We start from the raw sequence: 24,566 nt of genomic DNA on the forward strand, positions 1-24,566 counted from the left end.
TCTACCCCAGAGGGCTGTGGGTATATTCGTTGAGTATATTCCAGACAGAGTGCGCTAGATTTTTGGACATTAAGGGAATCAAGGGATATGGAGATCGGGCGGGAAAGTGGAGTTGAGGTCGAAGATCAGCCGTGATCTTATTGAATGGTGGAGCAGGCTCGAGGGGCCGAATGGCCGACTCCTGCTTTTAACCTTAAACAGGAGAAGTGTTTGAATCCAATACAAAGAAAATCAATCCCCCCCTCCCAACTCCCCCGCCCCCCCCCCCCCCCCCCCGCGGTTTCCTGCCACAACTGAGCCGGCTAGATTGAGGCTGGAAGGCGTTGCCAACTCTGGTTGGACATATCCCTGGAGATTTCCTCACGTGACCTCCTGACTCCGACCCCGCAGTCTGTCGACATGTGCAGAACCGTCTTGTTAATAACGCTCTGTGAATTTCAAAAAATAGTGGATGGAATCCAGCGGGGCAGCGTGGGGATTGGGGAGGGTTGGGTGGGGGTAGGGGTGGAGGGGGGTGAGGGGTTGCAGGGTGTGAGGGGCGGTGTAGATGGGGGGTGTGAGGCGCGGGTGGATCAAACTGTGCGGCCGGGCAGCTGTCTGTCGGTCCCGAACAGCCCAGGTCCGCCTTATCCAGCGTGAAATTTCGAGCGTACGCAAAGCTTTGAATGGGACCTGGCACCCAACAAGGAAATGAGGGGGACATTGGTGTGAATGTATCTTTAAAAAAAAATCTGATTCTGGATCAGAGAAAAGGAAAGTTTTAGATGTTTGGGGAGGAAGAGATGAGACATTTAGGGGTCAAATAAATAGATGAAACAGAATAAAATTTTATTCAGGAATTAGTGACATTAAATAGGACACTTCAAAGAACAACGGCGAAAATGCTGAAAGCAATCTTTAAAAATGTATCCCTTTCTTTCTCAAGAGAGAGAATAAAAATTTAAAGCGACAAATGTGAAACATGTGTTTGTTAATAATTAATAGCACTCTATCATGTCACTTTTCAATCTACATTTATAAGCACTGCACTGATCCTATCTGCCCTGAAAGCAAATAAAACAGAAGCGGTGATAGTCCGAACAACCAAGTATTACTGTTTCCTATAGGGCACGGTAATCCAGTGGTTATCGTATTGCTGGCCTTGCCAGCCGTGCCTCAATGGGTAGCATGCTCACTTCTGAGTCAGACAGTTGTGGGTTCAAGTCCCACTCCAGTCTGTTCTCTCAGTTGGACTATTTTGAAGAAGAGAAGGGGAGTTATCCCCGGTGTCCTGGGGCCAATATTTATCCCTCAATCAACATAACAAAAAACAGTTAATCCGGTCATTCTCACATTGTGGGAGCTTGCTGTGCGCAAATTGCCTGCCGTGTTTCCCACATTACAACAGTGACTACACTCCAAAAGTACTTCATTGGCTGTGAAGCGCTTTGAGACGTCCGGTGGTCGTGAAAGGCGCTATATAAATGCAAGTCCTTCTCTCCCCTTCTCCTTCCCCCTTCCTTCCTTCTCTCTCTTCCCCCCCACCCCCTTTTCTCCCCTTCCTTTCCTTATGAATGTCGATATTGCCAGCAATGTCCACAGCCCAAGAATGAATACATATATATTTAAAATCTGGTAATTTGTGGATTGATCCCAAAATAGACCATGAAAGCTACTTGGACTACTGTTTAAAAACTCACTCAGTTGGTTTACTAATGTCCTTCAGGGGAGGGAAGCGGTCAGTCCTCCCGGTCTGGCCGACATGGAACTGTGGTCCCACACCATACGTTGACTTCATGCCCTCGAGGGTGACTAGGGATGGCATGGGCAATGAATGTTGCCCTGGCAGTGTTGCCCACATCCCAAGGACAAACAAAACCTGTGCTGTCCCTCGAGTAACGAAGATATTACAGAAATAAAAACAGAAAATGCTGGAAATACTCAGCGAATCGGGCAGCATCTGTGGAGAGGGAAACAGAGTTAACGTTTCAGGTCGATGACCCTTTGTCACGTCGCTTGCTGTGCACACGTAGAGATAGGCGTTACTATGTTAAAGGCGCTATATGAATGCAACTTCTTATGTTTTTGCTGCAGATTAAAGCACCCAGCACAGAGCATCTGTGGGCGGTTTGACTATGGAGATTGGCACAGCGTCACAACCAGCTGCACTTTCTGTCCATTATCATGAGTGTTAACTTTAATCTTTTAATGATCAGTTTCTGATAACCCAATTCTCAATCAAAAGCAACTGCCCAACAACAACTTATATTTATATAGCGCCTTTAACGTAGTGCAATGTCCCAAGGCGCTTCACAGGAGTATTAGGAGATTTAAATAATTGACACCGAGCCGCATAAGTAGAAATGAGCGCAGGTGACCAAAAGCCTGGTCAAAGAGGTAGGTTTTAAGGAGCGTCTTGAAGGAGGAAAGAGAGGTAGAGAGGCGGAGAGGTTTAGGGAGGTAGTTCCAGAGCTTGGGGCCCAGGCAACAGAAGGCACGGCCACCGATGGTGGAGCGATTATAATCAGGGATGGTCAGGAGGGCAGAATTAGAGGAGCGCAGACATCCCCTGCCATATGTGCGTTTATTGCAGAAATTGAACAGACATTCTGCCTGTGTCAGTTATAGCTCCTCTATCCTGGCCCATTTTGCTGTTCTTTCTGCCTATGCTACTATATTTCTTTTGTTAAGTATTTATCTAATTCCCTCGTAAACATAGCGACTGACTCGCTATTAACATTCTCATTTATTGGTGCTAACCCGCGATCTATGCCCCTCTTGGGGATTTGACAGAGTAAATCAGGTGAAACTGGTTCCACTGGCAGGAGGGTCGGGAATCAGAGGTCACAGATTTAATGTAATTGGCAAAAGAACCAGAGGCAACATGAGGAAACATTTTTTTTTACACGGCGAGTTGTGATCGGGAACGCGCTGCCTGAAAGGGCGGTGGGAGCAGATTCAATAGTAACTTTGAAAAGAGAATTGGATAAAAGCTAGAAGGGTGAAGAATTACAGAGCTATGGGGGAAGAGCAGGGGGAGTGGGGCTAACTGGATCGCTCTTTCACAGAACCGGCACAGGCACGATGGGCCGAATGGCCTCCTTCTGTGGTGTATTTTATTATTCGTTCATGGGATGTTGGCGTCGCAGGCAAGGCCGGCATTTATTGTCCATCCCTTATTGCCCTCAAGAAGGTGAGCTACCAACTTGACCAGTAAGAGTCAACCACATTGCTGTGGGTCTGGAGTCACACATAGGCCAGACCGAGTAAGGGCGACAGATTTCCTTCCCTGAAGGATATCAGTGAACCAGATCGGTTTTTAACCACAATTTGGTAGTTTCATGGTCACCATTACTGATGCTAGCTTTTTATTCCAGATGTATTTACTTAACTGAATTTAAATTCCCCAGCTGCCGTGATTTGAGCACGTGTTCTCTCAACAATTAGTCCAGGCCTATACATGACTAGCCTATGCTGTCGTACCTGAATCATTCTATGATTCTTGTGACCGATTCACTGACCAGTATACGCCCTCCAGTATATGTCCTCTCAAACTCTTTCATGATTTTGAACACTTGCATTTTGTGAGACCTTATTGAGCCTTTTTACTGGTTTTCTGACTGATTATATGCTGAACCTCTCTTATCCGGGACTCCCTTATCCGGCACCACCCCTCGTCCAGCACCATTCCCGGCCACTGGGTGGCGCATGCGCAGACACTTCTCGGGGCCCGCCAGCCCGCCAATACTCCTCCCCTTTCCCCCCCCCCCCCCCCCGACCTCGGGCGACCTCCTTCCCCCGCACCAACCCCGGGTCCCCGACCCCGCCCCCACCCTTGGGCCGTGACCTCCCCCAATCCGGACGTCCCGAGGGGGGTGGATAAAGGAGGTTCAACATGTATAAACATCTTGTTTTTCATATTCTGCTATTGATAGAATCTTACAACACAGCAGGAGGCCATTTGGCCCATTGTGTCCGCTCTGGCTTTTTGAACAGGGTCATCGGCCCCTTCAATTGTCGTTTGCATCTTTGAGGCGTCCTTCCTCAGATTCACAAATTCAGCACTAAATTTCTCTCATCAGTTGGAGAAACTCCGGTGTCGTTTGGGCACATCAAGCCCTTTTCTCCAAAGGACGCTCTTTATTGCTGAATGAATTCCTTTATATACTTGTCTCTTGCAAAGCTTTTTGTTTGCTGAATGAAAATTGTCTTAGCCATGACTCTCTAGGTAGCACTCCCTCCTCTGAGTCAGAAGCTTTGTGGGCTCAGATCCCACTCCAAAGTCTTGAGCACAAAATCCAGGCCGACACTGAGGGAGCGCTGCACTGTCAGAGGTGCCGCCTTTCAGATGAGACGTTAAACCGAGGCCCCGCCTGCTCTCTCAGGTGGATGTAAAAGATCCCATGGTACTACTTTGAAGAAGAGCAGGGGAGCTCTCTCAAATCACCATCACTAAAACAGATTATCTAGTGATCATTATATGGCTGTTTGCAGGAACTTGTTATGCACCATTTGGCTGCCATGTTTTGCTACATTACAACAGTGACTACACTTCAAAAAGTACTTCATTGGCTGTAAAGTGCGACGTCCTGAGGTGGTGAAAGATACTGACAAAATGCAAGCTCTTGCATTCTGTTCAAGTCTTTCGATGACCAACTGCCCTCTCAGTAAAGCTGCACGTGATTCTTGATATTGTTGGCTCATGAGAAGCTAATAGTCAGTGGCTATTGATTGCCAAGACTGAGATGAACTGTTCCCAGCCCTGGCTGGGTTCCCTTGCTGATCGGTCGAGGGTGATACAGTGCTTTATAATATCTGAGAATCGCACACGATGAAATGTGTATGTCTCTGATACAGTGTAAAATCAGAACCCTACAGGCTGGTGTCGTGCTGGAGATAGAATTGGCAGAGTTCCCAGAGATCGTTCTTTATCGGCAGGTAGATGATTCGCATTCACAATCAGATATTTAATTATCAGATTAACGCAGCGGAACTGCGATTTTATAAACGAAAACATTCTCTCTACCTGCCTGTAGCTGTTGTATGCACACACGAGATGGTGTGCGTGATGTTAGCACAGGTGCAGAAGAGAATTGTAGCACAAGGTCTTGTTGGGGCAGTTTGGAGACCAGAAGTTTGGGAAAATTTAAAATGCTGTGTAGTTGCACCTGAGGTCATGAAAGGCGCTATCTAAGAACATAAGAAATAGGAGTAAGAGTAGGCCATTTGACCCTCCAGCCTGCTCCGCCATTCAATAAGATCATGGCTGATCACTGCCATATGTGAGCGTACTAGGTCCCTGCAGCAGAGCAGGTCTCCAGTCGTCCTGGTTAACCCTTGCCACTGGACCAAGACCTAGCTCTGTCAAGCCCGTGTGGTGGCTGGTGTGCAGCGGTCATGTTAAAAAAATCCACGCACAGGCATCTTCCACCCTTCAGGATGTAGTTCAGGACCTGGAATATCAGGTCCTTCATTGAAACACCTGTGAACTCATCCCTTTTCGGCGTGGAAGCAAGTCATCCTCGATACAAGGGACTGCCTATGATGATGATGATGACCTCAACTCCACTTTCCTGCACTATCCCCATATCCCTTAATTCTTCTGGAGTCCAAACATCTATCGATCTAAGCCTTAAATATACTCAACGACTGTGCATCCACAGCACTTTGGGGAAGAGAATTCTAAATATTCCCAATCCTCTGTGTGTAGAGATTCCTCCTCGTCTCAGTCCTAAATGGCCGATCCCCTTAACCTGTGCTCCCCAGTTCTAGACTCTCCAGCCAGGGGGAAACAACCTCTCAGCATCTACCCTGTCAATCCCCCTCAGAATCCCACATGTTTCCATTATGTATGTAAACATTGTAACTGTGTAAGACTTGCCACCAGAGGGCGCAACTGTTGGAGGCCCAAGGGTCACCTGCACACCTCGTGCAAGGGAGTATAAAAGGTTGTCTGCCATGCTGCTTAGGCACTCTGGAGTTGTATTAAAGAGACTAAGGTCACATCAGTTTTAGCTCACAGCTCTCAGTCTTGTGGAGTTCTTCCATACTTAACAGTTTCAATGAGAGATTCTGAGGGGGATTGACATGAAAATGCAAATCTTTCTTTATCCCCGCATCCACAATCTCGAATTGAGCCGATATTGGCTCCCGGTCCGGCAACGCCTCGATTTTAGAATTCTCATCATTGTTTTTAAATCCCTCCATGGCCTCGCTCCCTCCCTATCTCTGTAATCTCCTCCAGCCCCACAACCCCCCGAGATCTGTGCGCTCCTCCAAATCTAGCCTCTTGCACATCCCTGATTATAATCGCCCACCATCGGTGGCCGTGCCTTCAGCTGCCTGGGCCCCAAGCTCTGGAACTCCCTCCCTAAACCTCTCCGCCCCTCTACCTCTCTTTCCTCCTTTTAGATGCACCTTAAAACCCACCTCTTTGATCAAGCTTTTGGTCACTGCATGTGGCTCGGGGTCAAATTCTGTTTGATAACACTCCTGTGAATCGCCGTGCAACATTAAAAGTGCTATATAAATCCAAGTTGTTGTTGCAGTAAACTTTTGCTCATTTGTTAAAATCGGCCCCTGACCTCCAATGGGAAAGCAATACTTTAGAGGGATCTTTTCATTTTTTTGCTGTGGTCCTTCAGTTACAGGAGCAGCCTCGAGGTTCCGGAGTTCCGGCATGTTCCGGACTGATTGGTGGCAGGGTCGTCCGGAATCCGTAAAATGTTCCGCAGTCCGGACCTGCCGACCCTGCTGACCTCGGGGTCCCGCTGCCCCTCGCCTCGCCTCCGCTGCCCTAACCTCGGGGCCTCCTCGCCGGCCTGCCCGAACACCTCCTCGGCGGGGCTCGGCGGCCTGAACAACTCTTCAGCGGGAATCCCTCCCCCCCACCCCCCCACCTTTCTGACGCTCCGAAATCCGGAAATACCCAAACCTGGGCTCGGTTGTTTCCGGATTCATGACGTCAGAAAACAAATCAAAAAGCCCGGAATCCGGAGCGGCCTCGGTCCCGAGAGTTCCGGATTTTAGGCGTTGCACCTGGACTAGGAAATGAGATTGACCAATGAGGTAGGCCAGAGATGTCCAAAGTGTGGATCCCAGGGGTTCCATGCAACATCCAAGCCCGGGCTACACAGCTCCCGAAGATCAAGCCGCTTAGATTGTTTGCTCCCTGGCCTGCCCTGTTTAAGTCTGTCGTGCTTAACTTCCTAAATGACCAAGATCTGACGGTGTCAGCAACTTGGAATGTATGAGAATGAGTAAGATCATGGATTTAAACTGTATGTCGTCAGTGAGGCTGCATGGGGTGTCAGCCGTGGCTCAGTGGGGCAGCACAGAGTCAGAAGGTTGTGGGTTCAAGTCCCACTCCAGGGACTTGAGCACATAAATCTAAGCTGACACTCCCAGTACAGTGCTGAGGGAGTGCTGCACTGTCAGAGGTGCTGTCTTTCAGATGAGATGTTAAACTGACACCCTGTCTGCTCCCTCAGGTGGATCTAAAAGATCCCATGACACTATTTCAAAGAAGAGCAGGGGAGTTATCCCCGGTGAACTGGGCCAATATTTATCCCTCAATCAACATTACCCAAAAAAAACACAGATTATCTCGTCATTACCCACAATGCAACAGTGACTACTCTCCAAAAGTACTTCACTGGCTGTAAAGTGCTTTGGGACATCCTGAGGCTGTAAAAGGTGCTATATAAATGCATATCTTCTTTTTATTGTTGGGATGAGCCAATCGCACATAAAATAAGCACAATGCCTCTGCAAAGAATCTACTGATGGGAGGGCAGAGGAGAGTTGACCCATTCGAGGAGACTCGAGTGGAGCATAAGAACATAAGAAATAGGAACAGGAGCAGGCCATACGGCCCCTTGAGCCTGCTCCGCCATTCAATAAGATCATGGCTGATCTGATCATGGACTCAGCTCCACTTCCCTGCCCGCTCCCCATAACCCCTTATTCCCTTATCGTTTAAGAAACTGTCTATTTCTGTCTTAAATTTATTCAATGTCCCAGCTTCCACAGCTCTCTGAGGCAGCGAATTCCACAGATTTACAACCCTCTGAGAGAAGAAATTTCTCCTCATCTCAGTTTTAAATGGGCGGCCCCTTATTCTAAGATTATGCCCCCTAGTTCTAGTCTCCCCCATCAGTGGAAACATCCTCTCTGCATCCACCTTGTCAAGCCCCCTCATAGTCTTATACGTTTCGATAAGATCACCTCTCATTCTTCTGAATTCCAATGAGTAGAGGCCCAACCTACTCAACCTTTCCTCATAAGTCAACTCCCTCATCCCCGGAATCAACCGAGTGAACCTTCTCTGAACTTCCTCCAAAGCAAGTATATCCTTTCGTAAATATGGAAACCAAAACTGCACGCAGTACTCCAGGTGTGGCCTCACCAATGCCCTGTATAACTGTAGCAAGACTTCCCTGTTTTTATACTCCATCCCCTTTGCAATAAAGACCAAGATTCCATTGGCCTTCCTGATCACTTGCTGTACCTGCATACTAACCTTTTGTGTTTCATGTACAAGTACCCCCAGATCCCGCTGTACTGCGGCACTTTGCAATCTTTCTCCATTTAAATAATAACCTGCACTTTATATTTTTTCTGCCAAAGTGTATGACCTCACACTTTCCAACATTATACTCCATCTGCCAAATTTTTGCCCACCTGTCTATGTCCTTTTGCAGATATTTTGTGTCCTCCGGCATGGACTGATGGGACTGAATGGCCAGTTTCTGTGTTGTATGTTCCATGTCGATTTATTGGGAGCCCTACTGGTGAATCACGGAATGGCAAAGTCGTCATGGCGACTGTTATGTCTTGAATAAAGAATCTGACCAGATACTGTCAGCTCAAAGTAATGTGTGACCATAGCCCTTTATTACAGGTCTCCAGAGAGCCTGTGAGGCCTCCTTATGTACAGGTGCTCCCAAGGGATTGTGGGATCCCTTGGGACTCCAGGGATTGAGCCCTCTGGTGGTTAAACAAGGTATTTACAGGCTTACATGTATAACAGCGACAGCAATGTTCCATCTGATTTTTTGTTGGTCGGGCGGGCCCTTTAGTGTGCCATGCAGAATTCTGGGCGCCTGCCCAGTTTTTCTGTTTACAGCCGCCTCACCGGCTGCGTGGACCTTCGGAGCGGCAGTGTAGCTTAAAGGCAATGTTGAGCTTCTGCCCTTCCACACAGGGAGAAATAAAGGACAAAGGAACGCATGCAGCGTCAATCAGCCCAGGTAGAGCTGGGAAGAGAAACTGTTGCAGTTCGGTAAAACATGCTCATCTTAAGCCGGCAGGCTGACTTGAAAACGTCGTTAGCTTAGTGGGATGGCTTGGCGTGGTTTGTTAATTTTTCTTATTCACAAGGAGGGTTTAGCAATGAGCTAATTGTGTAACAGCGTGGTGGGCCCCGGCCTGTGAGAGATCATCAGCGGCAGGTCGGGGCCATAAAAGGAACGGTGAGCGGAGACCATGGGCAGCGTGGCGGCGTGTCACGGTAAGTTACAGCGCGAGCTGGTGCAGGAGGGCGACGGCAGCGAAGAGTGACGTCGTCAAGGTCCAGGTCGGTGATTGGAGCGTGGGCAGGTACAGCAGGAGCGGCGAGGTCGGGGCGAAGGAGCGGCGAGAGATTGTAGAGGGACGTGATCGGGGCCCAGGGAGAGGCGAGGGCCCAGGGGCAGCACGGGCCCAGCCCACACTGTGCGATATGTGTGAGCACTGGGTCCGTGCAGCAGAGCTGGTCTCCAGTCGTCCTGGTTAACCCTTGCCACTGGACCAAGACCTAGCTCTGTCAAGCCCGTGTGGTGGCTGGTGTGCAACGGCCACCCCACGTTAAAAAAATCCACGCACAGGCATCTTCCACCCTTCAGGATGTAGTTCGGGACCTGGAATATTAGCTCCTTCATTGAAACACCTGTGAACTCATCCCTTTTTGGCGTGGAAGCAAGTCATCCTCGATACGAGGGACCGCCTATGATGATGATGAATTGTGTTTTGCTTATAATAGTTACTCTGAGAATCTCCTCGGTGCCTGTAAAAGAAAAGGGCGTAACAATTCATCTGCGGACTTGTCCCACGAAAACCCAGTCAGTCCACCCGCTGAAAGAACTGGAGCAGCGCACGCGGGAAAGATGCAGCATCCATTTCAGACCACAAGGGGGTGCTGATGTTATTGTTGCGCGGTATTGCTACTGCCACGCAATCGTACGACTAGCTGACCCGCAGAAGGGGCGCACTATTGAACGGAAGTCGCGGGGAGGAGGCCGATGACACTGCCGAGCCTGAAAGGCGGTCGCAAAATTCGTCGCGCGACCAACCAGATGAAATGTAGCAGGCATCAGTCTCCAGTCACCCTGTCTTGGTCGTGAGATCTATCCAAAAGCAGGGTCAGATTAATACAATCAGAATTATGTAAACTGGGGCTCAGAAAGCCGCTAATGAAGTTCTGCCTCGGAGTTGTTAAGATCGATGTGACCTTTGGTACCACAGATGACCTTACACCAATTAACAGAGGGATGCTGCATTCAATTGATTTTGATGACTGGCCCCATTAATCCCTTGGAAATTGCTCAAATGTTATTAATGGGCCTGAAATAACTCCAAGGTGATTGCATGGCTCCTTGCCACCACAAACTGTATTAATCACACTCTCACTTGATGATAATCGCTGTGCAGTCAGTCCCCCTGCATAACTTAAAATTATGTATTTCTATTAGAATGTGATTATAATTAAGTCATTTGAGAATTCCTTCACCGATTCTCATATCTCACTGGTTATTCAATATTCAGTGGCGATTCAATCACCCAGAACAATGGACCATAATGGAACCATTCCACCTCCCTCTGTGATATTTCTTCCTGCTCTTGCGTTTTCTCCCCCGGCACCCCCCTCCTCAAATCTCCTGTTTGAAACGTAACTAAACGCTTGGCTTAACCGGACACTCATTGTTACCAAGCGTTTGATGGACCTGTTGTGGTGATTGATAAGCAGGAACGAAAAATGGCAAAGGTACCCAGTTCTGAATTAGTGTTGGTATTCCCAAACTGAGATTGCCAGACAATAAATGAAGATACAGGCAACTCTCGATTATCTGGGTCCCTCGGGGATTGGGCTATTCCGGGTAAACGATTTTGCAGCTGGTGCACGTGCACGTCTCAGAGCCGAAATTTGACGGTGATAGAACCAATGAATACTTAGTTCGTGTTACCATAGCGTAAACATAGAAACATAGAAAATAGGTGCAGGAGTAGGCCATTCGGCCCTTCGAGCCTGCACCACCATTCAATATGACCATGGCTGATCATGCAACTTCAGTACCCCATTCCTGCTTTCTCTCCATACCCCTTGATCCCTTTCTAACTCCCTTTTGAATATATCTAACGAACTGGACTCCACAACTTTCTGTGGTAGAGAATTCCACAGGTTCACGATTCTCTGGGTAAAGAAGTTTCTCCTCATCTCGGTCCTCAATGGCTTACCCCTTATCCTTAGTCTGTGACCCCTGGTTCTGGACTTCCCCTACATCGGGAACATTCTTCCTGCATCAAACCTGTCCAGTCCCGTCAGAATTTTAAACGTTTCTATGAGATCCATGACAATGGATTCATGTCGTCTCAAAATTATAAATTATTTCAGTGTTAGCTTCATACTTTTTTATAATTTCTAATTTCTGCTGAATGCACCTTGCCTTTCGCTTCCTTTTAGTGCCTCCACAAGACATTTTAAATTGTGCCCCCGACTGCTTGAACTGCTTTCAATGCGTGTGACAAAGTGAGAAAGGAGTGCACGCCTAAGTCAATTTATGTGTGATTGACACTTGAGGTGATCGAGATATTCACGTGGGCGACAGTTTTTAAAAGCGCCGTTACAGTGGGTTCTCCGTTAGATCCATGTACGGATAATCGAGAGTTGCCTGTATTTCAGATTATCGAAGGCTTTGAGGAGATGTTTCCACTTGTGGGGAGACTAAAAATAGGGGCCATCAATATAAGGTGGTCACTAATAAACTCAATAGGAATTCAGGATAATTCTGTGCTCCTCTAATTCTGCCCTCTTGAACATCCCTGATTATAATCACTCCACCATCGGTGGCCGTGTCTTCTGTTGCCTGGGCCCCAAGCTCTGGAACTCCCTCCCTAAACCTCTCCGCCTCTCTACCTCTTTCCTCCTTCAACACGCTCCTTAAAAGCCACCTCTTTGACCAAGCTTCTGGTCACCTGCGCTAATTTCGACTTATGTGGCTCGGTGTCAGTTTTTTTAATCTTAAAATACTCCTGTGAAGCGCCTTGGGACGTTTCACTATGTTAAAGGCGCTATATAAATACACATTGTTCTTACCCAGAGAGCGGTGAGAATGAGGGACTCGCTGCCACAGGGAGGGGTTGAGGCGAATAGTATCGATGCATTTCAGGGGAAGCTGGATAAACACATGAGGGAGAAAGGAATAGAAGGATATGTTGATGGGGTGAGATACGGATGGGTGGGAGGAGGCTGGTGTGGAGCATAAACACCGGCACAGACTGGATGGGCCGAATGGCCTGTTTCTGTGCCGTACACTCGATGTTAATTGAAGCGCTGTGCATGGTGTGCCAGTGTGTCTCTGTGGACAGCATTCTCGCCTCTGGCTCAGGAGGCTATGGGCCTGAGCTCAAATTCGAGGCTGAGAGCCCAGGCCACCACTGAGGGTGAAAGCCATGGCTACCTGGTGGGAAAAGCTGACTGTCCTGTATGTACTTTTGAGATCACTAGCCATTAGATGGTGTCACTGTTGGAGGCCATTGGGCTGCACACACGTACAGTATAAAAGGCCAGCCATTTTGTATATTAGTCACTTTGGGCCTGACTAAAGCAGAGCCAAAGTTGTACCTCTTGGAGTTAAATAGTACTCAGTCTAACAGTTATTGCATACACAACACTGTCCGTCGCACAAGAAGCGGTTCAGGCAGACAGTAAGGGTCCCACGTGACAATTTCAAGAACAGCAGGGTGTTCTCTGGATGTCCTGGCCAACAGACCCACCTGGAACAACACAGCGAAAAACAGATCGTCATCATATGCAGTCCCTCGGGGTCGAGAATGACTTGCTTCCACACTAAAAATGAGTTCTCAAGAGATCGATGACCTCATTTTAAACGGTGGAAGATGCCTGTGCGTGGATTTTTTTAACGTGGGGTGGCCGTTGCACACCAGCCACCACACGGGCTTGACAGAGCGAGGTCTTGGTCCAGTGGCAAGGGTTAACCAGGACGACTGGAGACCAGGCTCCATTGCATGTGCCAATACATACACACACTCCAACATACTCCTGCCCTCCTTCCTTGCCGCAGGACCTCTCTCTACGTGGAATTCGTAGTACGCAACGTGAGCCCCACAAATCTAATGACTGTTGGCAAAATGTGGCTGACATAGAGCGATGTTGTGTTTGTTTACATAATGACAGCCAAAGCACTTCAAAAAGTAATTAGTTGTATGCAAGCTCTTTGCAATATTCTGATTTGGAGGGCCCTATGTAAATACAAGTATTGCAATGTTAGTTTATTGGTATGAGTGTTCATAACCTTATGAAATTTATCTTTGTTATACTCTTGTAAATCACTGGTTAGACCTTAGAAAGGAGAAGGTTCAGGGAAGATTTAATCGAGGCATATGAAGGATTTTGATGGAGTAAATCAGGAGAAACTGTATCCACGGGCAGGAGGGTCTCCGGGAGAGATGAGAAGATTTGTTTATTTACGCAGCAAGTTGTGATCGGGAACGTGCTGCCTGAAAGGGCGGTGGGAGCAGATTCAATAGTAAAGAATTCGATAAATGGAATGTGGAGGGGGAGGAGCTGTGGAGTCACGTGTAGCGGGGGGAGGGGGGCGGGAGAACGGGGGGTGGGGGAGGGAGGAGGGGCGGGGAGGTTATGGGGGGAGAAGGGGGAGGGGCGGGGAGGGAGTTTGAGTGGAGGAGGGGTTGGAAGCGGCGGGGAGGTTGAGGGGAGTCAGGGGAGGGAGTCGGGCGGGGAGGATGAGGGGAGTTGGGGGTGGGGGGGGCAGGGAGGTTGAGGGGGGGAGGGGAAGGGGTGGTGGGGTTGAGGGGAGTGGGGAGGGAAGGGGGGAGGGGCAGGGTGGTTGAGCAAGGTGGGGGAGGGGTGGGGAGGTTGAGCAAGGTGGGGGGAGGTTGAGCAAGGTGGGGGGAGGGGCGGGGAGGTTGAGCGGGGTGGGGAGGAGGGGCGGGGAGGTTGAGCGGGGTGGGGGGGAGGGGCGGGGAGGTTGAGCAAGGTGGGGGGAGGGGCGGGGAGGTTGAGCGGGGTGGGGAGGAGGGGCGGGGAGGTTGAGCGGGGTGGGGGGGAGGGGCGGGGAGGTTGAGCAAGGTGGGGGGAGAGGCGGGGAGGTTGAGCGGGGTGGGGGGAGGGGCGGGGAGGTTGAGCGGGGTGGGGGGGTTGAGCGGGGTGGGGAGGAGGGGTGGGGAGGTTGAGCGGGGTGGGGGGGAGGGGCGGGGAGGTTGAGCGGGGTGGGGGGAGGGGCGGGGAGGTTGAGCGAGGTGGGGGGAGGGGCGGGGAGGTTGAGCGGGGTGGGGGGAGGGGCGGGGAGGTTGAGCGGGGTGGGGGGAGAGGCGGGGAGGTTGAGTGGGGTGGCGGGAGGGGCGGGGAGGTTGAGCGGGGTGGGGGGGAGGGGCGGGGAGGTTGAGCGGGGTGGGGGGGAGGGGCGGGGAGGTTGAGCGGGGTGGGGGCGGGGATGTTAAGTGGGGTGGGGGGAGGGGCGGGGAGGTTGAGCGAGGTGGGGGGAGGGGCGGGGAGGTTGAACGGGGGGCGGGTGAGGGGGAGGGGCGGGGAGGTTGAGCGGGGATGTTAAGCGGGGTGGGGGGAGGGGCGGGGAGGTTGAGCGAGGTGGGGGGAGGGGCAATTACTGCTTGCTCCTGAGGTTAATTATTTCAAATACAAGAAATACCTGTAGCAATACAAACTCAGACATTGAGCTTTTATTGCTGCTTGGACCATTAAACTTACCAAGCGGGTAAGGACATTTGGTTGCCCTCACGATCGGACATTATTGCACCGATTGGGGGAGTTCCGACCATCTGACAGCTCCGTGGTCACCGTTAGTGACACAGCTTTTGTATTTCCAGATTTTTTTAAAAACTGAAAATAAATTCTCAACCTGCCCATGGTGGGATTTGAACCCACGATTATTAGTCCAAGCCTCTAGGATTAAAGAAAGACTGGCATTTATATAGCGTCTTTCACAATCACCGGACGTCCCAAAGTGCTTTACAACCAATGAACAATGTGGTCACTGTTGCAATGTGGGAAACCAATTTGCGCACAGCAAGCTCCCACACACAATGTGATACTGACCAGATAATCTGTTTTAGCTATGTTGATTGAGGGATAAATATTGGCCCAGGACACCGGGGAGAACTTCCCCTGCTCTTCTTCAAAATAGTGCCGTGGGATCTTTTACGTCCACCTGAGAGAGCAGACGGGGCGTCGGTTTAACGTCTCATCCTGAAAGACGGCACCTCCGACAGTGCAGCGCTCCCTCAGCACTGCACTGGGATTGTCAGCCGAGAGTTTTGTGCTCAAGTCCCTGGAGTGGGACGTGTCCAGTAGCGTACCAACTGCACTAGCGTAGGACGTGGCTCGCAGTGGATGGTACGGGGAATGGGAGGGCTCTTAGGCTTTTTCCCTTCCATCTGCCTTGGACAATGCCACTGCCCTGGTTTCTGAATTATTTCTGTTCCATCGGAGTCGGCACAATTCTGGGTAACAACATTCCTGTATGCTAATGATTTAAAAACAAAGAATTGGGCAGTGACGGCCAGTGAATGGTAACGGGGTCAAACATCCTGCACAGCGGCAACAATACATCATCATCATAGACAGTCCACGCCAAAAAGGGATGAGTTCACAGGTGTTTCAATGAAGGACCTAATATTCCAGATCCAGAACTACATCCTGAAGGGTGGAAGATGCCTGTGCGTGGATTTTTTTAACGTGGGGTGACCGTTGCACACCAGCCACCACACGGGCTTGACAGAGCTGGGTCTTGGTCCAGTGGCAAGGGTTGACCAGGACGACTGGAGACCAGCTCTGCTGCACGGACCTAGTGCGCACACATATCGCAGTGTGTGCTGGGCCCGTGCTGCCCCTGGGCCCTCGCCTCTCCTGGGCCCCGATCACGTCACACCACGCCACAATCTCTCGCCACCAACAACCTAGGGGTATTGTAGCATAGTGGTTATGTTACTGGAGTACTAATCCAGAGACTTGAGTTCAAATCCCACCATGGCAGTTGTGAGGAATTTAAATTCAGTTAATTAAATAATGCCCTGAGGGAAGGAAATCTGGCCTATGTGTGACTCCAGATGCACAGCAAAGTGGTTGGATCTTAACTTATCAAAGTCAGCACTGTGGGTTATCTCTATCTCTATCTCTGTGACCTCCTCCAGTCCCACAACCCTCTGAGATCTCTGCGCTCCTCCAATTTTGGTCTCTTGAGCATCCTTGATTTTAATCCTGACTTGGAAATATATTGGCCGTTCCTTCAGCGTCGCTGGATCACAATCCTGGAACTCCCTCCCTAACAGCACTGTGGGACTACACTTCAAAAAGGTGCTTCATTTGGCTGGACATAAGAATATAAGAAATAGGAGCAGGAGTCCGCCATTCAATAAGATCATGGCTGATCTGATCCTGGCCTCAACTCCACTTCCCCGCCCACTCCCCATAACCCTCGACTTCCTTATCATTAGTTTGTCCTCCACTCCTACTTTTCACCACCAACTCTGGCTGGGATCAGTTCTCCACTCACTGGCTGTCCCCCCTCTCCTCCCCTGGAGGTGGTGACTCTGGCTGAGTTCAGTTCTACCATACAAAAGCAAAATATCAAGGATGCTGGAAATCTTAAATAAAAACAGAAAATGCTGGAAATACTCAGCGGGTCAGGCAGCATCTGTGGGGAGAGAAACAGAGTTAACGTTTCAGGTCGATGGTCCCTCGTCTGATGAAGGGTCAGACTGTAAAGGGCTGAGGTCATGAGAGGCACTATATAAATGCAGGTCTCTTTTCATGCACCAATTTGCTGTTGGTGGTACCTTTGTGTAGAAATGTCTGCCATTCTACATAAGAACATAAGAAATAGGAACAGGAGTAGGCCATACGGCCCCTCGAGCCTGCTCCACCATTTAATACGATCATGGCTGATCCGATCATGGACTCAGGTCCACTTCCCCGCCCGCTCCCCATAACCTCTTAATCTCTTATCGGTTAAGAAGCTGTCTGTTATGTATAGAAGAACTCCACGAGACTGAGTACTGTGAGCTAAACTTAGTGTGACCTTAGTCTTCTTTATTACAACTCCAGAGTGCCTAAACAACATGGCAGCCAACCTTTTATACTGGCCCTGCACGTGTGTGCAGGTGACCATTAGGACTCCAACAGTCGCGCCCTCTGGTGGCAAGTATTACACAGTTAGAAACATAGAAAATAGGTGCAGGAGTCGGCCATTCGGCCCTTCGAGCTTGCACCGCCATTCAATAAGATCACGGCTGATCATTCACCTCAGTTCCCCATTCCTGCTTTCTCTCCATACCCCTTGATCCCTTAAATATATAACACTGTCTATCTCTGTCTTAAATTTATTCAATGACCCAGCTTCCACAGCTCTCTGAGGCAGCAAATTCCACAGATTTACAACCCTCTGAGAGAAGAAATTCCTCCTCATCTCAGTTTTAAACGGACGGCTCCTTATTCTAAGATTATGCCCCCCTAGTTCTAGTCTCCCCCATCAGTGGAAACATCCTCTCTGCATCCACCTTGTCAAGCCCCCTCATAATCTTATACATTTCGATAAGATCACCTCTCATTCTTCTGAATTCCAACAAGTAGAGGCCCAACCTGCTCAACCTTTCCTCATAAGTCAACCCCCTCTTCCCCGGAATCAACCGAGTGAACCTTCTCTGATCTGCCTCCAAAGCAAGTACTCTCCGATCTCTGCGCTCCGAGGCGATCCACTATAGCCAAAGCATGTCTCTGAGGAATGTGATGAGATGCTTCATAAATGTGACTTCTTCCTATTTAAAAACCAATCCCTGGGTAGTTTAAAAGCCGCACTGTCGCCAGTTTGATAAACTGTTAGAATGAAGCCTCTTACTCTGTTGGCGAGCTGCCAGAATCCTGTGTCGAAAGAGTTCCATTTTCGCTCAATTTGAAATTCATTTGGACGGAGATGCCAATCAATGCAAATGGGTTTTGTTACAAGGTCCAACGTTGACCCACGTTGGTTTTCCGAGAGTTATGCAGGGAATGTGCCAGGGGAATTGTAATGAAATACGTTTCGGGTTCTGTAAGAGGTGCACTGAAGCTGTATTTCGCACATATTGGAAAATATAAAAACATTGTTTTTTTTTTGCTGATTGCCATGTGATTCTTGCATAGAATACAGGTTCCAATGTTCAGCGAAGGTGCACGCGATGAGCTGTGGCAACACAATAGACTTGCATTGATACACTATCTTGTCATAGAATCACACAGCACAGAAAGACACTCGGCCCAAACGTGCTCTTTGAGAGAGAACATAAGAAATAGGAGCAGGAGTCGGCCATTCGGTCCCTCGAGCCTGCTCCGCCATTCAATAAGACCATGGCTGATCCGATCATGGACTCAACTCCACTTCCCTGCCTGCTCCCCATAATCCCTCATTCCCTTATCGTTCAAAAATCTGTCTATCTCCGCCTTAAATCTATTCAAAGACCCAGCCTCCACAGCTCTCTGGGGCTGAGAATTCCACAGATTTACAACCCTCTGAGAGAAGAAATTCCTCCTCATCTCCATTTTAAATGGGTGACCCCTTATTCTGAGACTATGTCTCCTAGTTCTAGATTCCCCTACGAGGGGAAACATCCTCTCTGCATCCACCTTGTCAAGCACCCTCAGAATGTTATATATTTCAAAAAGATCACCTCTCATTCTTCTAAAATCCAATGAGTACAGGCCCAACCTGCTCAACCTTTCTTCATAAGTCAACCCCTTCATCTCAGGAATCACCCTAGTGAACCTTCTCTGAACAGCCTCCAATGCAAGTATATCCTTCCTTAAATAAGGAGACCAAAACTGTACACAGTACTCCAGGTGTAGCCTCACCAATACCCTGTACAGTTGTAGCAGGACTTCTCTGCTTTTATACTCTATCCCCCTTGCAATAAAGGCCAACATTCCATTTGCCTTCCTGATTACTTGCTGTACCTGCATACTAACTTCTTGTGTTTCATGTTCAAGGACCCCCAGGTCCCTCTGTACTGCAGCACTTTGCAATTTTTCTGCATTTAAATTATAATTCGCTATTTTCATTTTTTTTATAAATGTGGATAGCCTCACATTTTCCCACATTATACTCCATCTGCCAAATTTTTGGCACTCACTTAGCCTGTCTATATCCCTTTGCAGAAAGAACGATCCAATTAGTCCCACTCCCTCCGCTCTTTCTCCGCACCCTGCAATTTTTCCCCTTCAAGTTTTATCTAATTCCTTTTTGAAAGTTGCTATTAATATATATTACCTATCCTCAGGATGTTCCAACACACTTCGCAACCCATGGATTGTTTCTGATGTGCAGTCACTGTTGTTATGTCGGCAAAAGTGGCAGACAATTTGTGCACAGCAAGCTCCCGTAAACTGAAAAATGAGATGAATGACCAGTTAGAGGTTCTCTTTTGCAGGTATTGGTTGATGAAGGAATGTTGTCGAAGACACAGGATCAGATTTTGGGACTCTCGGGGAATCAAGTGATATGGGGATTGGGTGGGAAAGTGGAGTTCTGGTTGAAGATCAGATGGTGGAGCAGGCTCGAGGGGCCGAATGGCCGACTCCTGCTCCTATTTCTTAGGTTCTTAGGAGTAGGCTATTCTGCTCCTCCAGCTGTTCCATCATCATCATAGTCGGTCCCTCGTATCGAGGATGACTTGCTTCCACACCAAAAAGGGATGAGTTCACAGATGTTTCAATGAAGGACCTAATGTTCCAGATCCAGAACTACATGTTGAAGGGTGGAAGATGCCTGTGCGTGGATTTTTTTAACGTGGGGTGACCGTTGCACACCAGCCACCACACGGGCTTGACAGAGCGAGGTCTTGGTCCAGTGGCAAGGGTTAACCAGGACGACTGGAGACCTGCTCTGCTGCACGGACCTAGTGCGCGCACATATCGCACAGTGTGGGCTGGGCCCGTGCTGCCCCTGGGCCCTCGCCTCTTCTTGGGTCCCGAACTCGCGCCTCTCCTGGGCCCCGGTCACATCCCTCTACGAACGCTCGCTGCTCCTTTGCCCCGACCTCGCCGCTCCTGCTGTACCTGCCCGCGCTGCAGTCAGCCGTCGCCCTCCTGCAGCAGCACGCGCTGCTCCCTGCAGTGGTATGCCACCGCACGCTGCTCCCTCCAATGGCCCCGGCCTACAGATGATCCTGCAGGCCGGGACCTAGCCGATTTCGAGGCCGGGCCTATCCACCATTGCATTAGCTCATAGCTGATCTGTCCCTCAACTCCATTTACCCGCCTTTGCTCCATGTCCAATGGGACTGGATTTTCGGTTTTGATGTTTTCGGGGCGGTAATGGCGGTGGGGCGGTAAAGCTAGCGCCCGGGAACAGTTTGCGCCTCAGTTAGTAACATTGGGCGGCTGGGCCCCGGGTCAGGGGGCGCAGCGCTAAGGGAGGCGTTGTACACCTCTCTCGGGGCGTTTGCGCGGGAAACTCCCGAGCTAAAGAGCCGGGCCGGGAGCGCTCCCAGAGACGCCTGGGGCGGGGGGGGGGGGGGGGGGGAGGAACGGAGGCGGGGCGGGGGGAACTGAAAAAACCCACAGAAACATTCCCAAAACATTGTCCACATCACAGCATAAATTGCAAAAATAATTAAAAGAAGCAACAATCACACTTACCTCAGGAGTCCGTTGCTCATCTCTCCGCTGCTGGTAGCGTTGGACCGCCCGATTTCCCGGGTGGTCAGTGCGGGACGCGCGGCGGGGAGGACGGGTCGGGCGGGAGTCAACACTCGCGCCGGCGTCGTGACCGGGCGCAGCTCTTCCGGGCGGTGCTGCTCCGCGCCGCCGCTAAACCGGACCCGAGGATCGGCGCGGGGCGCTGGAGGCTGAGCGCCCCGCCCAGAACACCTCACCTCCCCCCCGCCATTGCCGCCGCTCCGGGGCGAAAAATCCACCCCCTTTTGGGCCCGAGTTTGGTCAAACCTATGTTCTGCCGATTTACCGTCAAAGACCGCTAAAATCCTGACGGTACTTTGGGATTCTGGGCGGCAGCGGGCAGTAGGTGGGATTCTGGGCGGCAAATGCGATCCTCGGTTAAGTAATGCCGAGGCTAGAGTCGGGCCCAGGGAGCGGGGAACGGGAATAACAAAATCATCAACAAATAAAAAAACAAAACATGACAAAACCATCAGAGGAGCCCTATCAACCAAAATCGCGGCGAATCGCGGCGATAGAAATAAAATCAAACCAATTTACTAACCTTTTCTCGCAGGTCTTCACACCGACCGTCCAGGTAAGGTCTGCCTCCACACAGCCTCTTTTCTCCTGCAGGAGCGGAGGACTGCTCGGACCAACCTCGGGCGGGAGGACATTTTTCGGCGTTGCACGCCAGCGTACGCTCCCTAGCGGTCTTTCCAAATCGCCGGCATGAGGGCCTCACCAAACTCGCTCAGAAGGGGAGAGCACCGAAAAAAACAGAGAGACCGCCGAGTTTTCTCTGTGGCAGCCGGCGGTCGTTTGACCAAATTCGGGTCCTTGGTCTTGAAAATTTAATTGGCCCACTATCCACAGCCTTTTGGGGAAGATAATTCCAGATTAATGCGACCCTTTGTGTGGAAAAAGAGCTTCCTGATTTTACTCCTCAATGCTCTGGCTCTAATTTCAAGGTTATGCCCCCTTTCTTCTGGATTCCCCCACCAGAGGAAATCATTTCTTTGTATCGACTCGACCATATCCTTTTATCAATATAAACAACAACAACTTGGACTTATATAGCGCCTTTAATGTAGTGAAACGTCCCAAAGTGCTTCACAGGAGTATCATGAGATAAAAACATTTGACACCGAGTTGCATAAGGAGAAATTAGGGCAGGTGACCAAAAGCTTGGTCAAAGAGGTAGGTTTTAAGGAGCGTCTTAAAGGAGGAGAGAGAGGTAGAGAGGCGGAGAGGTTTAGGGGGGGAGTTCCAGAGCTTGGGGCCGAGGTAACAGAAGGCACGGCCACCGATGGTGGAGCGATTATAATCAGGGATGCTCATGAGGGCAGAATTAGAGGAGCGCAGACATCTCGGGGGGGGGGGGGGGTTGTGGGGCTGGAGGAGATTAGAGATAGGGAGGGGCGAGACCCTGGAGGGATTTGGAAACAAGGATGAGAATTTTGAAATTGAGACGTTGCTTAACCGGGAGCCAATGTAGGTCAGCGAGCACAGGGGGTGATGGGTGAGCGGGACTTGGTGCGAGTTAGGGCACTGGCAGCCAAGTTTTGGATCGCCTCTAGTTTACGTGGGGTAGAATGTGGGAGGCCACCCAGGAGTGCATTCGAGTAGTCAAGTCTAGAGGTATCAAAGTTAAGAAAGACCTCACTGAGAATACCTCTCAAGCTTCTAAACTCAAGGGAGGATGATCTCGAACTCCCTCCCTGCTTCCAATCAGACCATCAGGTCTTTTACCTCCATCCGACAGGTAGACACGCTCTCGGATTAATAGATTGGACTCTCCTCTGTGATCCTGCCAGAAATTGGTGCAGGATGGTGGAATAGGGTTGCCCCTCCTCCCCGCGCCCCCCTGCAGATTGTCTTGAAACTCCAGGAATGAAAGATTAATCAGCTGGACACCAGAGCAACCAAAGAGAAAAATTATAGGAGCATTTTTTTAGTGTTTTATATTTTCATTTTCTTTCAGCACTTTCATTTATCAGGATAATATATTTGGAGATTGACTTAAAACAAAAAGGCTATTTGTCTGACAGTCAAGAAACATCCAATCGGGTAACGAAAGAAAAAACTTGCATTTCCATAGCACCTTTCGTAACCTCAGGATGTCCCAAAGACGATTGAATACTTTTGAAGTGCAGCCACTGCTGTCAGAAGGTCGTGGGTTCAAGACCCACTCCAGGGGCTTGAGCACAAAAATCTAGGCTGACACTCCCAGTGCAGTGCTGAGGGAGTGCTGCACTGTCGGAGGTGCCGCCTTTTGGATGAGACGTTAAACCGAGGTCCCGTCTGCTCTCTCAGGTGGACGTAAAAGATCCTATGGCACTATTTCGAAGAAGAGCAGGGGAGTTATCCATGGTGTCCTGGGGCCAATATTTATCCCTCAATCAACATCACTAAAACAGATTATCTGGTCATTATCACATTGCTGTTTGTGGGAGCTTGCTGTGCACAAATTGGCTGCCGCGTTTCCCACATTACAACAGTGACTATACTTGTGTTTAATTGGCTGTAAAGCATTTTGGGATGTCCTGAGGTTGTGAAGGACGCTATATAAATGAACATATTTCTTTTAAAGTCCGCACAGTATCAGAGAGGTCCAGTGAGCACATTTTTAAAGGCTGCTTATAGTGACAGCACAAGTCCCAGCCAGTATGGAGACGATTGGGTAATTTTCCCGTCAATCACGCCTGCTGTCAGTGACTGGGGTCGATTTTACACACATCATTTGTATTGTGTAACTAGCCACCACTCACCGTATTTTGCTGGAGAAATCACCCTGCTTTTATCGGGAGACGTTGCTGTAGTTCATGGAGATCCTTGTTAAATGGATTCTGTGGAGTGTTTGCTGTAGTGCACTGTCTAAATACATTCTGTCAGCCGAGTAATTAGTCTTTGTTTGCTGTGAGGTAGACTCTTTTCTGCGAGTCCTGCCGTAAGTCCCACCCTGTCTCTCATCATCATAGGCAGTCCCTCTGAATCGAGGAAGACTTGCTTCCACTCTTAAAATGAGTCCTTAGGTGGTTGTACAGTCCACTACAAGAACCACAGTCCCCTGTCACAGGTGGGACAGAGAGTCGTTGAGGGAATCATTGTGGATGGAGATTAGAGCTAGTAAGGGGAAAAAGTCACTGGTGGGCGTAGTTTTTAGGCCCCCAAATAATAACTTCATGGTGGGGCGGGCAATAATCAAGGGAATAATGGAGGCATGTGAAAAAGGAACGGCAGTAGTCATGGGGGATTTTAACCTACATATCGATTGGTCAACTCAAATCGCACGGGGTAGCCTGGAGGAGGAATTCATAGAATGCATATGGGATTGTTTCTTAGAACAGTATGTAACAGAACCTACAAGGGAGCAAGCTATCTTAGATCTGGTCCTGTGTAATGAGACAGGAAAAATAAATGATCTCCTAGTAAAAGATCCTCTCGGAATGAGTGATCACAGTATGGTTGAATTTGTAATACAGATTGAGGGTGAGGAAGTTGTGTCAGAAACGAGCGTACTATGCTTAAACAAAGCGGACTACAGTGGGATGAGGGCAGAGTTGGCTGAAGTAGACTGGAAACACAGACTAAACGGTGGCACAATTGAGGAACAGTGAAGGACTTTTAAGGAGCTCTTTCATAG

Source organism: Pristiophorus japonicus, chromosome 15 (genome assembly GCF_044704955.1).
Source record: "Pristiophorus japonicus isolate sPriJap1 chromosome 15, sPriJap1.hap1, whole genome shotgun sequence".
In the NCBI taxonomy this organism is placed as follows: Eukaryota; Metazoa; Chordata; class Chondrichthyes; family Pristiophoridae; genus Pristiophorus; species Pristiophorus japonicus.